Source organism: Cucumis melo, chromosome 10 (genome assembly GCF_025177605.1).
Source record: "Cucumis melo cultivar AY chromosome 10, USDA_Cmelo_AY_1.0, whole genome shotgun sequence".
Lineage (NCBI taxonomy): Eukaryota > Viridiplantae > Streptophyta > Magnoliopsida > Cucurbitales > Cucurbitaceae > Cucumis > Cucumis melo.
In genome coordinates this window covers 8,668,321-8,682,459 of record NC_066866.1, presented here as the reverse complement: position 1 = coordinate 8,682,459, position 14,139 = coordinate 8,668,321, and the positions used below count along the sequence as shown (strand labels likewise).

The 14,139-nt window shown below is 36.0% G+C and overlaps 1 long non-coding RNA gene across 2 annotated transcripts; it reads right to left on the bottom strand.

The window, feature by feature from the left end:
- Positions 1–3,073: 3,073 nt before the first annotated feature.
- On the bottom strand, positions 3,074–7,349 carry LOC103501423 (uncharacterized). 2 transcript variants are annotated; one of them, XR_007823863.1, is made up of 6 exons: positions 7,299–7,349; positions 5,432–5,536; positions 4,484–5,142; positions 4,316–4,388; positions 4,185–4,233; positions 3,074–3,355 (listed from the first exon to the last, which is right to left on the bottom strand). It is a non-coding gene; the product is annotated as an uncharacterized LOC103501423 (long non-coding RNA). The 2 variants fall into 2 exon arrangements; XR_007823862.1 differs by having other exon boundaries at positions 4,495–5,142.
- Positions 7,350–14,139: the final 6,790 nt, after the last annotated feature.

Below are 14,139 nucleotides of genomic sequence, written 5' to 3'. Positions count from 1 at the left end.
TATATAATAGTACATAGGCTACAACTAACGGTCACGTTACCTTTAATCAGTCAAGAGCATATAAGTGATATGTACTAGTCAAACATGCGTAAATCAATTTAATACAGTTACTATCGTATAATTCCCATGTGGGTTACTACGTTTCCAATCTCAGTTTGAGGTCCAGTAGTAAGAAAGCCCTTACCTGAACTATAGCTAAAATCCTTGTTTAATTTGACGCCCAAACGAATCTGCCTAAACACAAACATAAGGGTTTAACAATGACAACACCGAAAAATCCACATTACAAAACGTTCCAAAGCACTTCTACCGGCTTACCCAAATAGAGGAGAGTTGGTTCCAACTACACTTGCCGTAACACCCGAGAACCTAAGCGTCACCTTGCTAACACCTTCAGGGGATCAACAGTTAACCCAACAAATCAGTTCAACATTTTAATCCGACATTTAAACTCACATTGACTGATGAAAACGTGAGAACTTCCTCACATTGTCCTTACCAAAACTCACAGGGACTCAGCACGGATAGAACGGCCTACGCGGCTCGGTGAACTGAGAGTTTGGCTTGGAAAAATGGCTTAGCTCGGCTTGGCTCGACTCACAGCTCGGCTCGCAGCTCGGCTCAAGCCTCGACTCAGTTCTCGACTCGCGACTCGGCTCGGCTCAGCTTTCGGCTCGCGGCTCGACTTGGCTTGGTTCGGCTCACGGCTCGGCTTGGATTCGTGGCTCGACTTGGTTCGCAGCTCGGCTCGGCTTGGACCGCCGCTCGGCTTGGTTTGGATCGCAGCTCGGCTCGCGGCTCGGCTCGCTCGCTTGTAACCGGCGCACACGCGAACGGTTAGTTTCCTGCTTCATGCGACGACGATCGAAGAGGGACGCATGACGACCTCTAGGCTGCGACGGGCAGCGTATGGAGGAGGGAATGCAACGTACGGTTGAGGCAGAGGCGGGCGACAGACCTGCGGGCGGCGCGAGAAGGAGAGAAAATGTGAGATGGGCTGCCGCGTGACTGCACGTCGACGTTGTGAAGCCGACGACGACGAAGACGGAGAGACTACCACAGAGACGGAGATGGAGACGGAAACAGTTGTGCGTGTGAACGGAAGAGAAATGGGTGAAGGGGGCGGTGTCGTCGACTATCGGGAGAAGAATGAAGGTGAGAAAAAAAAATAAGAAGACACGGGGGGTGCGGCGTGCGGGTTTTAGGGTTTTGAAAAAAAAATATATATTTAAATTAATAATAATAATAATAATATAATTAATAATAATAATAATAATATAATTAATAATAATAATAATATAATTTATGTTATATTATTATTATATTATTTTATATCATATTATATTATAAAAAAAAAAACTTATACCTCCATTTTTCTTCTTCTTTTTTTTTCTCTTCTAAGCCAAATAAATTTAACACCCAAAAATTTTAGATTCCAAAAAAATTAACATAAAAAAAATTAAAACTCACCTCTAAAATTAGGGTGTTACAGTTTAAATACTTTTAAAATATTTATTATACAATTTTTTTAGGTTGTTTAAGGATTCAAAAGTAATCTAATTTCATATTAAATCGTCTGATTTGATTTTGTTTTTATTTTTTTATAAATTTAATAAAATTCATTTTTTAGAAATTCAATTATATTAAATTTATCAAAATTGTTTAGATATAGATAAATTAGTTTTAAAATAAAATATTTGAAAAGATGAAAAACAAATAAAAAACATGAAATAATAAAATTTAAAAGAATAAAAAAAAGTTAAATATGAGGACTAAATGGGTGAACCAATCATAATTAGTACTTAAATAAAATTAATTTCGTATATAAAATAAATTAAAAAACAATATTCTTTTTAAGATCGTTAAAATTAAGTAAAAAAAATAGCACTTATCTTTAAAAAAATGAAATAATAAAACCATGGGAAGTTGAAGAGGCATGGTTATGAGGAGTTGAAAAGGGTTTAGGAAAAATGAGAGAGGAAAGAGGGGTTATGATAACCCTAAAACTACGATTATGTTGACCCTTCCCCAAACAAGGGTTGGGTTACCATAACCCAACCCGATAGTTAATATCCTTGGGCCGAACGACCTCTAAGCATTTATTTTCATTGAATTATACTTCAAACTTTTGATATGTAAATATCTCTAACTTAAAACTTGAATAAAACCTACAAAAGCAAGTATCAAACTAGAGACATTATAAACATATTGTTGATGAAAATTTTTAAGGATGTCATTCTTACAAAATATTCATCCCACTATGAGTTTGGAAAAGAGAGAAGAAAAGCAAATAAGTTGCAAGTTGCCATCCAAGGAGAGATGACTAGGCGATTAGATTTGCTAATCGCCACATGCAATCTACCATCGTAGGTAATATGGTTAAACAATTTGCTATAAGTTTCATGGATGTGCCACCGTCATAGGCGAGATGAGATGTAATAATGATATTATTTATATCTTTAATTCAATAATTACATTTTAATTCCGTTTTATATTTATTTCCAATGTTATTCTCCCTTAATTACAAATGTTTCTATAATTAAAACTCTAACATCTCTTTCATTCTCCTCCACTATATAAACACTTTTTTTCTTCATTTTCATAATGAGAAAAACAAGAAATTTTTTGTTATAATATCTTTCTATGAGATTTTCGAGCAAATCAAAGTGTCTATTTGAGTGTTGGTATTCCCATCAGTTTCTATGCAATTCTGATTGAAAAACAAGCTGTTTTATCTTGGGGACAACGAGGGGATACAAATCTGTTTACATAAAGGAGCAGAGTCGCGACATGTCTTAAGAAAAGCGAGATCTGCGACTCAGACTTCTTTCCCTAACTTGTTATTATTTTGCAGTAGGCATTTTGATCAGGAGACTTTGATCAATATGTGAGTTGATCATTCAGAGATTTGACAAGTAGGCAAGCTACGTAGTGAAGACGTTTTGAAGGCATTCTATTCAGACGAGATACTAATTCTACCAAGCGAGTTACAAAGCGAGTGTAACGACCCAACTTTCCGGACTAAGCTGAGGTCACTACGCAGTACCAAGACTCGACCATAAAACACACAAGCTTATAAAAGACCGGTTACGATTCATTAAAAACATTTCAAAATATCATAAAAGCAGTTTCGGACCCTATTTTAAATCACATTCACGAGAGTTCCAAAATACAATGCTCAACTCATCAAACAACAAAACCACAAACCAAATATTCTAACCATGACTCGATCCGACAATGAAAATAACGAGCAACAAAATACATTAGCGGAAGCATAAAGAAAACCAGACGCGTCCATATGGCCTTCACGCATCCTTCTTGCCCCTCGTCGGTCTGCCCCTCACTGTACCCTTACCTGAAAAGATAAAGAGGAAAAAGGGTGAGTATAAGATATACCCAGTAAGGGACCCACTACTGGGCCCGTTAGGGAATAACACTTAACTTCCTATTTAGGGGTACCCTACATAAACAGTCTAGTGGTTCCGTAGAACGCACACATCAGTCTCGTGATCCCGAAGGATGCACGTATCAGTCTAGTGATCCCGAAGGACGCACATATCAGTCTAGTGATCCCGAAGGATACACATATCAGTAAGGTACACTACCCCATAGATGAAGCTAACCGTTACCCCTCAGTCCATACTAAACCGTCTACAACAGTCACACTCCGACAACGTTCATACTAACAATTTCGTCATAGGCTTCGTCAGTCAGACAGTATAGGTCTAAACAACTACATCCTCAGTTGCTATATACATATCCAATTCACACGTCATTGTAACATTCTTTAGATCCAATCAACTAGTCAAATCATAATCGGACTCTTAGTCCTTCCACGACATAACTCCATAACCAATATCCGGACAATAGACTACCACATATCTAACATTAAGACTTTAAAGTCCACCGACATACAATTCCAGTTCACAACGTAGCCCACCAACACAACTACAATACACAGAACATCCGGGCATCGGTGTCTATCCGTAAACAACTCATTACACACGATGGCACACAAGCTACAACTAGCGGTCGCGCTACCTTTAATCAGACAAGAGCATATAAGTGATATGTATTAGTCAAACATGCGTCAATTCATTCAGTATAGTTACTAACGTATAATCCCCTGTGGTTTACTACATTTCTAGCCTCGATCCGAGGTCCAGTAGTAAGAAATCCCTTACCTGACACTTAGTTATGCCCCTTGATCGAGTCCACGCCCAACGAATCCACCTAAACGAACTCACAAGGGTTTAAACGATGACACTAGTAAAAGTCATTTTTAAATGGTCCTAAGCAACATCCGTTGACTTACCCGAGTAAAAGAGAGCTATCTCCAATCAAGCCTGCCGCGGAACCCGAGAACTTGAGCGTGAACTCCCTAATACCTTCAAGGAATGAAAGGTAGGACCATGTCTTACTCCAAAATCTAAACTCGAATCGGTTATAGCAACAATAGGAAACTCACCAAAATAATCCTTACCGAAGACTCACCGTGACCCGAAGTGGAGGAAAGAAGGCTTAGGTGGTTCGGTGAACAGGGAGCTCGACTTGGCTTGGAGGTGATCGACTCGGCTCGACTCGCGGCTTGGGTTGGTCAGTTCGCGGCTCGGCTCGGCTTGGATAGCAGCTCGGCCCGACTTGGATTGCTACTCGACTCGGCTTGCGGCTCGACTCGGCTTAGCTTGCGGCTCGCGGCTCGGCTCAACTCGCGGCTCGGCTCGGTTTTTGGCTCGCGGTTCGGCTCGATTTGCGGCTCGCGGCTTGGTCGAAGTACCCGGCGCACACGCGAACGGCTAGTCTTGGCTGCGCGCGACGACGGATGAAATCTCACACGGCGACGACGGCGACTATCTGCGATTTAGCCCGAATCTTCTGTGCTGCACCGGACGACATACAGAAGAAGGAACGTAACTTGCGGTAGAGACAGAGACGGCCGACAGATCTGTGGTTGCGTGAGACAAGGAGGTAGATCGGAAAGGGGGCGGCCGCGACAACTGTTCGATGCAGAGACGGAGACGACGACGGGCGACAACCCTAGAGATGGAGACGGAGATGAAGTCGGAGACGGGGGACGGAGGCGGGACGCGTGCTGAAGAGAAATGGATGGAGAGATGGCAGCGGAGTCGGCTTCGTGAAGGGCTGAAGACGAAGAAGAAGAAGGAGAGAGGGGGGGGCGCGCGCGATTAGGTTTCTTTTAAAAAAATATTATTATATATATATTAAATAATAATAATAATAATAATAATAATATAATTAATAATAATAATAATATAATTAAAATTATATTATTATTATATTAATTTACACTATATTATATTTAAAAAAAATCATATCCCTCAATTTCTTTTTCTTCCCTCTTCAAAACCAACCAAGAATTAACACCAAAATTGTAAATTCCCAAAAATTTACATAAAATGATAAAATTTACCTCGAAAATTTTGGGGTGTTACAGTGAGTTAGCAGACGGGTTGTCTAGATGTTTAATCTAGGCAGTACTTCTTTTCGGGCAATACTCCTTCTAGGCGAATTACTCCTGACACATATTTTATATATTCTAACAAGATTTATGTGTAGAAAGTAAATCACAGTAAATTTAAACGACAAGGATGGTAAATATTTGACAAATAAATTTTAAATATTAAATTGATACAAATTTTAAAATATAATAAAGTATGAAGGCATTTTAAATACATAAAAAAATATCTATGAATGTAGCTATTATTATTGAAATTATTTTAGGGTAATCTATGGAATGCTCCTACTCCTCTAAATGTTTTGGTTGATTACCTTGGTTTTAAAAAATAAAAGTAAAAATGAAATAATGATGGAATAGAAGATAGTTTTAAAATTTGAAAGAATTGGTGATGGTGGTCAAACTAGTATTGTTTTTAAGGAACAACTTGTGATCAAACAACTATTAATTGGCTAAACAAATGAGGAAATATGATTAGTTCACACACAACAATTTGTTATTAACAATAGAGTTAATTAATATTATAATATATATTAATGATATTAATGACGTGGATGTGGATGTGGATTTGGTATTAAAACATTCATTTTTATTATTATGCTGATGTGGATTTTTCTTTTCATTTTCATTTTTTACAAAACCAATTTACTAAATTAAGCAACCAATCTATTAAATTAAATTTAAACCCAACAATTATAGATGATTCAAAATAATTAAAAATAACAGTCTATAACTTTATCACTTTTCTATATTTACAATATTTTTAAATTTTGGTATATATTTAATTATTATCTCTAAAATTATTACTTATTAGAATTATCCACTATTTTTTTAAAAAAAACTAATTATGTCATGTTAACCAATCTCCTTGTCTGTATATGCAAATTGGAAAATTAGTTTAAACATATATTTGCTCTCATCCCACTCTTTTTCCTTTTCTTTTTCTTTTCTTTTCAATATCCATATTTTCATCCATATTTCTATATTTTTATAGATTTTATTTCAACATGATAAATTGATATCTCTATTATCTAAAAAAATAGAACATAAATTATTAACCTACTTTTTTTTAAAATAAATTATTATTATTTTTGTAAATCCAACAACATTCATATTAGCATTCTCAATTTATATCCAAATCTATGAAGGCAGATTGCATAAATGATACAATAGTTCCAAAAAAAAAAAGAGTAGCATATATAACACAAACATTAAATAATTGTATTTACAGTACAAAAAAAATTATTGAAAGATTAAAAATCCTATACTAAGCCGGCCACCATTTTCGGTGCTCAATCAATAATAACACCTGATAACTGTTATTAATTGCTATTAATAGCTATTAATAGCACTGTAGCTTTCAATTTAAAAAATGTGTTATTAATTATTATTCCTACTATCTACTATTAGTGATAATTTTCAATACAAACTATTTTTAGTGAGGTGGATAATAGCATATCAGTCTAAATTTATCAACAAAATTTAGATAATATATATTATCCAATAATTCAAGTTCAAATTTGAGTTTGAAATTATGTGGAATAAACAATTAGTAACTCTTTAGAATGGATAAACAAACCTGACCTTTCAAGCAACCAGAACGAAGATAAATCCAATTTAAGGGAAGGAGATGACATGCAGTTTATACTGGTTCACCTAGTGTGAGTTACATCTAATTCTCTACTACCGATGCAAATCCATTAAAATAACCAAAGAGAATAATAAAGAGTTTAGGAATGCTAAAAAATGATTTCTCCCAAATCTTCTCTCAAGGCAAGAAAATTGTACAAAGCTTCCATTAAATGAAAAGAAAATAACTCACAAAATTCTTTGTTTCACCAAAGGGAAGTAGACGGCCATGCTCATCTTTCTCTTCAAATTTGTGTGTATATATATAATGTTCTCCATTGCCCAACTTTTGAGCGTCATGATAACCCACACATCTCTTATGACCAATGAGCTTCATGCTTGTTGGTTAAGCATGATTTAAGTAAATCTTCGATTTATTTTAACCTACCACTCATAATTTTCAATTTAAATGATGTGTTGTTAGTTGTTATACTTTGTTTTCAATAAATGGAAATATATACATCAAAACATAAATTTAAAATTAGGAAGATTATGAATCGATTAATCGCTATATTGGTAAATATTTTAAAGTCTTCATATTAAGTATTTGGCATAATTTGGACCGATCCAATTCCAACCGCCATTTTTCTACCACCTTTTGTTACACAAAGGTAATATTCTTTGTGTGTTATATAAGTTACAAAACAGAAGAAAATTAATATTGTTGGTGTCCTTCAACAAATTAAAACCATAAAAATTAGCATTTCAATAAATTATAATTTTTATTGCATCCCACCTCCCAAGAAATGGTTCGGAAAAAGACATGAATTATTATTATTATTTGTCAGAAAAATAAAATAAAAATAAAAAAAGGAAAAAGAAAAAGAAAAAGAAGAAAAAGACAATATCAAAAAGGTGAGAAAGGATTAATTATTCAACCTCTTCAGATTTGTTTCTCTTTTTTTTTCTCTTCTTAAAAGTTGAAGTTATGTGGATAACTCTATATATTTAGTTTCTTTTTGTTAAGAATAAAGATTAACTTTTTTAGGAATCTTTTTTAATTTCTTTTTTAATTACGTCTAAAATAGATATAAGGAAAAATATTGATAAAAATAGGACAGTTTAAGCAAAGTCTTGTACTTACACAATTTTGCTTGGAAGTTGTGGACAAGCTTCAATGAGCTGACACTACAAAAAATTCTCGATCTCCCGACGTCGATTTACAAAGTTGAGAGAGATTGTATCAACAACTAAGGTATCTATCGACAGACAAATTGATGCGTCAGTAGATTCCTTATCTTCCGACAACTTAATAATTGAGTCGGGAGATGTGAGAGAACTCCTGACACATTAAGTAATGAGTGGGGAGATAGAGGGGAATTGCGTCGATAATGGTTGGAGAACTTCCAATGCAATTTTAAGATCAGGTGTCGAGAGTAATCCTTTAAAATCCCAAGACCGTCAATTTTAGCCCTTCTTTCTTTTCTTTTCTTTTCTCCCTGTTCCAACGTCTCTCTCCATTTCTCTTTTCTTTTCTTTTCTCCTCGTTCCAACGTCTCTCTCCATTTCTCTTTTCTTTTCTTTTCTCCTCGTTCCAACGTCTCTCTCCATTTCTCTTTTCTTTTCCTCTTTTCTTCTTTCCTTACCTTCTTCCTTCTTCCTTCTTCCTTCTTCCTTCTTCCTCCTTCCTCCTTCCTTCCTCCTTCCTTCTCCTTCTCCTTCTCCTTCCTTCTCTTTTCTTTTCTTTTCTTCTTCTCTCTTCTCTTCTAACTTCTCATTTCCCTTTTTACCCTTGTCTTTCTTCTTTTGAGTTACCTTTCTTCATAGATCTGAAACAGGTCTAAGAAGAAAGGGAAATTTACAACGCGTGCTACCATTAGGGTTTAGGGATTGACGTTAGGGATGATGGTACAACATAGAGAAAAAAGAAAGAAATAAAGAAGAAGATGTTGTAGTGGTCACCAATCGTGGCTCACCACGTGCGACGGCTAAACTAGGTGGGTAGATTTATTTGTTTCTTTATTTTACATTTAGCTTTGTAGACTTTGTTCTTTATTTTATGATTTTATGATGAATCTGCATTTTGGTTCCTGTTAGTCAGGATGTTAATTAATGTTCATCTTTGATTTGTTCTGTTATGCTTCAGCTTGCAAGGTAAAATGATTTGTAAGGATGGAGTTCAGTTTTCACTACAAAAAGTAGGGAGACTTTAGACGTACAAAAACGTCGATGGAAGTGGTAAAGACGTTGGAAAACGAATTCCCAACGCAGAAAGGAACGTCGGGAAGATCGTCAGAAGAAACGCGTCGGAATACTAATTCCCAACGCATTACCAACAAGACATCGAGAATAACCTTCTCCCGACGTCTTTGATGCGTCGGCAATAGGTAATCCTCGATGTCCACAGTTCCGACGTCATATGTGCATCAGAATTAACTACTCCCAACTTATTTATACCCGACATCGTCCATGCGTCAGGAATAACTATCCCTGATGTGACGTTTGTAGCATATTTCTGACGCTTTATTGTGTCGAAAAATATTTTTAATACATTTTTTATATTTTAAATATGTAATTTTTATTTTTTTCTGAAATATTTTCATGTAATTTTTTTCAATCGAGTCTCTATTTTCTGGTATATTCACATTCGTTTTCAATTAAATCAAAGAAAATTTAAAATAAATTAGTAAATCAAAAAATACAAACACAAATTCAACAAAAAAAAATTAATGTTTATAATACAAAGAAGTTCAAAAAACGTAACAACGTTCATAATTACAAAACAATTAATGTTTATAATACAAAAAAGCAAAGAAAGCCGTATATCTCCTAACGAGTCTCGTACGTCATTCTACACCGCGAGTCCTACAATGATACAAAAATGTTTAAGTTTAGTACATATATATGCATATCATCACTGTATACCGTCATTTCAAAAACTTAAGAATAATGGAAACATATATACGTACCGCAAAGCTAAGGATCATGTGGTGGTCCTTGTTGTGCCCAAGTCATTTCTTCTATCAGCTTCCGCATTCGTTCCATTTCTGAAACTAAAGCTTCGTGATTTCTTGTCTGCTCTTCAATCCATTGCATAGCTTGATCAAGCTTAACCTATAATTGAAGCTCCACTATGGACTGCGGACATGACGTCGTGGAACTGCTCCCACTCGTCGTCTTGCGGGCCTTCAGCTTGGGTCCCTAACCAAGACCTCTTGAGTAGTCTGATCGTCTACCCAATACCGTCTCACATATCTCATCTCAGAAAGTGACTGACTACCCTCTAGGATAGACTGGGACTGAAGCTCTAGCATTTGATGATGCAACAAATTTAGAAACTATCTTAGTAAGTAAAAATTCTATTATATATTAAAGACGACAAATAAAAGCAAAAGTTTTGGTTGGATAACTTACATGCGGATCCTCCGCAGCTTGGGAGACGAACGTTCCGTCTTGAACGTGTGTTTGCCAAAACAACTCCACACAGTTGACTGGCTCCACTCTTTGCTCAGGAAGCTCGTGCTGTCGTTGTAGAAACAACTTTGACCTATTGCATGATTGTAAGGTTGCTTCTGTCTAGCAACCTTGTTCGTCCATGATTGCTCCTGCATGAAAACAATTATATATTTTTTTTATTTCTTATACATATTAAAAGTTGAAATCATAATTAACCGTGACAAAGGGTTTAGTTACTCACTTGGAATGCATAGCTCATGTAATGGTCACAGAGGAAGTGTCAATCCTCATCATGTCCCATCAATAGGTGTGGTCGGTTGGCACGAGCCTCCTCGGGGTCGCTCTACTTTTTGAAGTGTCTGTGACAGTCGCCCCGAAACTCTTTAAAGGTGTTGAGCGTCTAATGCTTAATGAACCTATTCATTGCTTGATCATTGAAATCAAGCATAAAAAACCGCTACACATTACATAAACAATACATTAGCTTGATTAACTCTTTAAATTTGTAGTGGACTTACCTGGAGGTCGCCCTTGACGACCTCGATGTATTCTCTACCTACGTCTGCCCACTTAAGGTAACAGACAAGAAATTTCTTTCGCGCACACACGCCTATTGCCTGGCTTAAGTGAACAACGTGTGGTGAAATAGGCTTCTCCGCACTAGGGGTGATCGTCATCAAAATCCACCAATTGGCTGCAATGTAGCGCTCCAACTTTAAGAGTCGAGACTGCGCACATCTTTTAAGAGTCAAAGTTGCAGATGGTTGAGAAGATAACCCTACTCAATAAATTATTAGAACATATAATATTAGAAAAAAACTTGAAATAATCCTAAGTTAAAATGTATACCATTATTAAACTCACTCAAATTGTCGCCCACCGACGACGATCCTCCCGTAAGGTTATCTAAATTATCTGCAAACTCGAGGAACATTGTATCCATCTTGAGGAAATTAGTGCGTGGTAATAACGGCATAGTGCTTGTGGAAATAGAAAACAAATATTCAATAAGTAAATACGAACAGATAGCTAGAATCGAAATATATAAACTACATAAATATGTGGATACGTGATTCATCACTATAATTTGTCGTCGTCGCTTGTTTCGCTTGCATGTGACAAGTTTTCATCCACATCGTCAATGAAGTCGTCAGTGACATGACGCACAATCGATCTTTCAACGATTGTGGGATCAACGTCAATCCTGCACAGAGTGTCATTCTTGATGTGCTCATCCACTTGATGGCTGACAATGATTTCTAGTACATTCAAGTGTTCATTCTCAACATCGTCCACTTCTGGCACGTCCCATATACCCTTATACTGGACGACTTGCACAACTTTCCAATTGCTACCATTTTTTAGGTCATCTAGGTAAAAAACTTGATGTGCTTGTGTCGCAAGAATTACAGGTTCCTTCGTTAACAAAAAACGAGACATGTTGAGAGATTTGTACCCTAGTTCAATGTGTGTTCTTTAACTTTTGTTAACGTCTGTGTCATAAATTTTGTCCTACACTTAAATAGCCAGACATTTCTTCGCAACGGATATTGAACGTGCAACACTTCGTCCAGAACATCATAGAAATTATTGTTGCCACTTACACTTGCATCACTTTCACCAATGACCATCATTCCACTATTTTTTGTAGTACATCGGCAATCAAGTTCTAACACGTGAAACCTTAGCCCACCCACGATGCATCCATTGTAACAACGAACTTTAAATGATGGTCTCATCGCAAGTAAGAAGAAATCATGAGATAGATTTTCAGACTCACGCAGTTCTATAACCTGAAATCAATGTGACAACATTACACACATTCACGTGTTTAAATACGTTAGTGCATACATGTCACACGGAAACTTGCTATATACCTGTGCTCGAAATCATTCATGGAATCCTCGTTGATGTCTTTTATACAAATCCATAGCATTTTGAGCATGTCGACATATTAGTCTAAAATGTTCTCTGACGGGGATGATGATGAGACTATTCACAACGTACTTGTATGCGTGAATAGTCTCGTATCCCAAGCCCAAGTCATGAAGTTTTCGTTTGGCTTCATAAAATGAACTAGGGATAATACGACTACACATTGGAAATGCTGCTATTAAGTATTCTAACAACATATCAAATGACTTGTTACTCCAACCATTTAGAACCTTCACATGCATCAATTTAACCAAAAAATTCAAGGATGAAAATTCAGAACAACCGGGGTACAACTCATTCATTCAATAAGTCCTGAAATATGTTTGTTTTATCTTCATCTATATGTACCCCAATATTCCTCGACATTTCATCTTTCCAACGACGTTCCTCCGTTTCCTCTTCCTATTCAATTGAGACTCGTAAATCATTCAGCATACTAAACATATCATCTTCTTCACTAAACTGCCTACTACTAGTTCTTTCATCAAAATGGTTACTATTAGTTCCTTCCTTAAAATTTTATGTACCTCTCAAGCTTAATGCTCTCCATGATACACCTATTCTGTGTAGTAAGGGGATATTCCAATTGTCACTAGATGTCGTTCCACACCCTCTAGTGAGTTCCAATTTAAGTTAATAAATCTCTTGCGTGGACACCTTATTTGTTCATAGGCATCAACGTGAAACTTGGCAAATTTTAGAAATTGGGTCGCTCCCTCTCTATACTCAAGAGAAAACTTATTCCTAAGTTTCATGGAACCCATGTCCATCGTTTAAGTCCCTAAAACATAAATAGGTTTGATTAAAAACACATTCTTCTCCTCTCACTTCCTAAACTTACTCCTCTAAATATAAAATCTCTCAAAATTTTCACTAAAACTAACTTCAAACTACATAGGCTACTATAACTGCAAGATAGCCATCACAACCTAATTATTAACCACAAACAACTTCAATCTTCGCATCCTACCCACCCCTTCCAACAACACTACCTTACAAGCTATCCTACTACCACCCCTTCAAACTTTAAAAAATACAAACAAATTCAAAACAAAAAGGACTACCATAACTGCAAGATAATCATCCCAAATCAACAACAAAGTTATTCAAAACTACTAAAAAATAAACTCTTAGAATTGAACTAAAGGCTACCATAACTGTAAGATAGCCAAAACGAATCTTAACACACAGTACATAATTTTTTACTCAATAATAGTCATCCCCCCCCCCCCCTTTCCCTCAATTTTTCAACCCTAATCCCTCAAATTTTCAATTCAAACCACCCACCCCCTTAAAAATTTCAATTCAACCCTCCCTTAAAAATTGCAATTCAACCCCCTTCACATTTTCGATTCAACCCCCCTCAAAATTTCTATTCAACCCACACATTAAAAATTTCAATTCAACCCAAATATTTAAAATTCTCCAAATCAATTTCTCAAATACCCCTCTTCAACCCACATTCAAAATTCTCATTTCAAAAACCAAAATCTATTCCTAAACAATATCCTACAACTAATTCATCATTAAAATCATAAAACTAATTTTAAAAAACAAAAACTATTTAAATAAACCTAACCTAAACTAACATTTTTTAAGATTTAGGATTTTAAACTTATCTCAACTAGGAATGTGCGGTGGCAGACGGCGAGAGAGGGACGACGGTAGGCTCACAGTGACGATGGCAATGGTGCGGCGGCTGG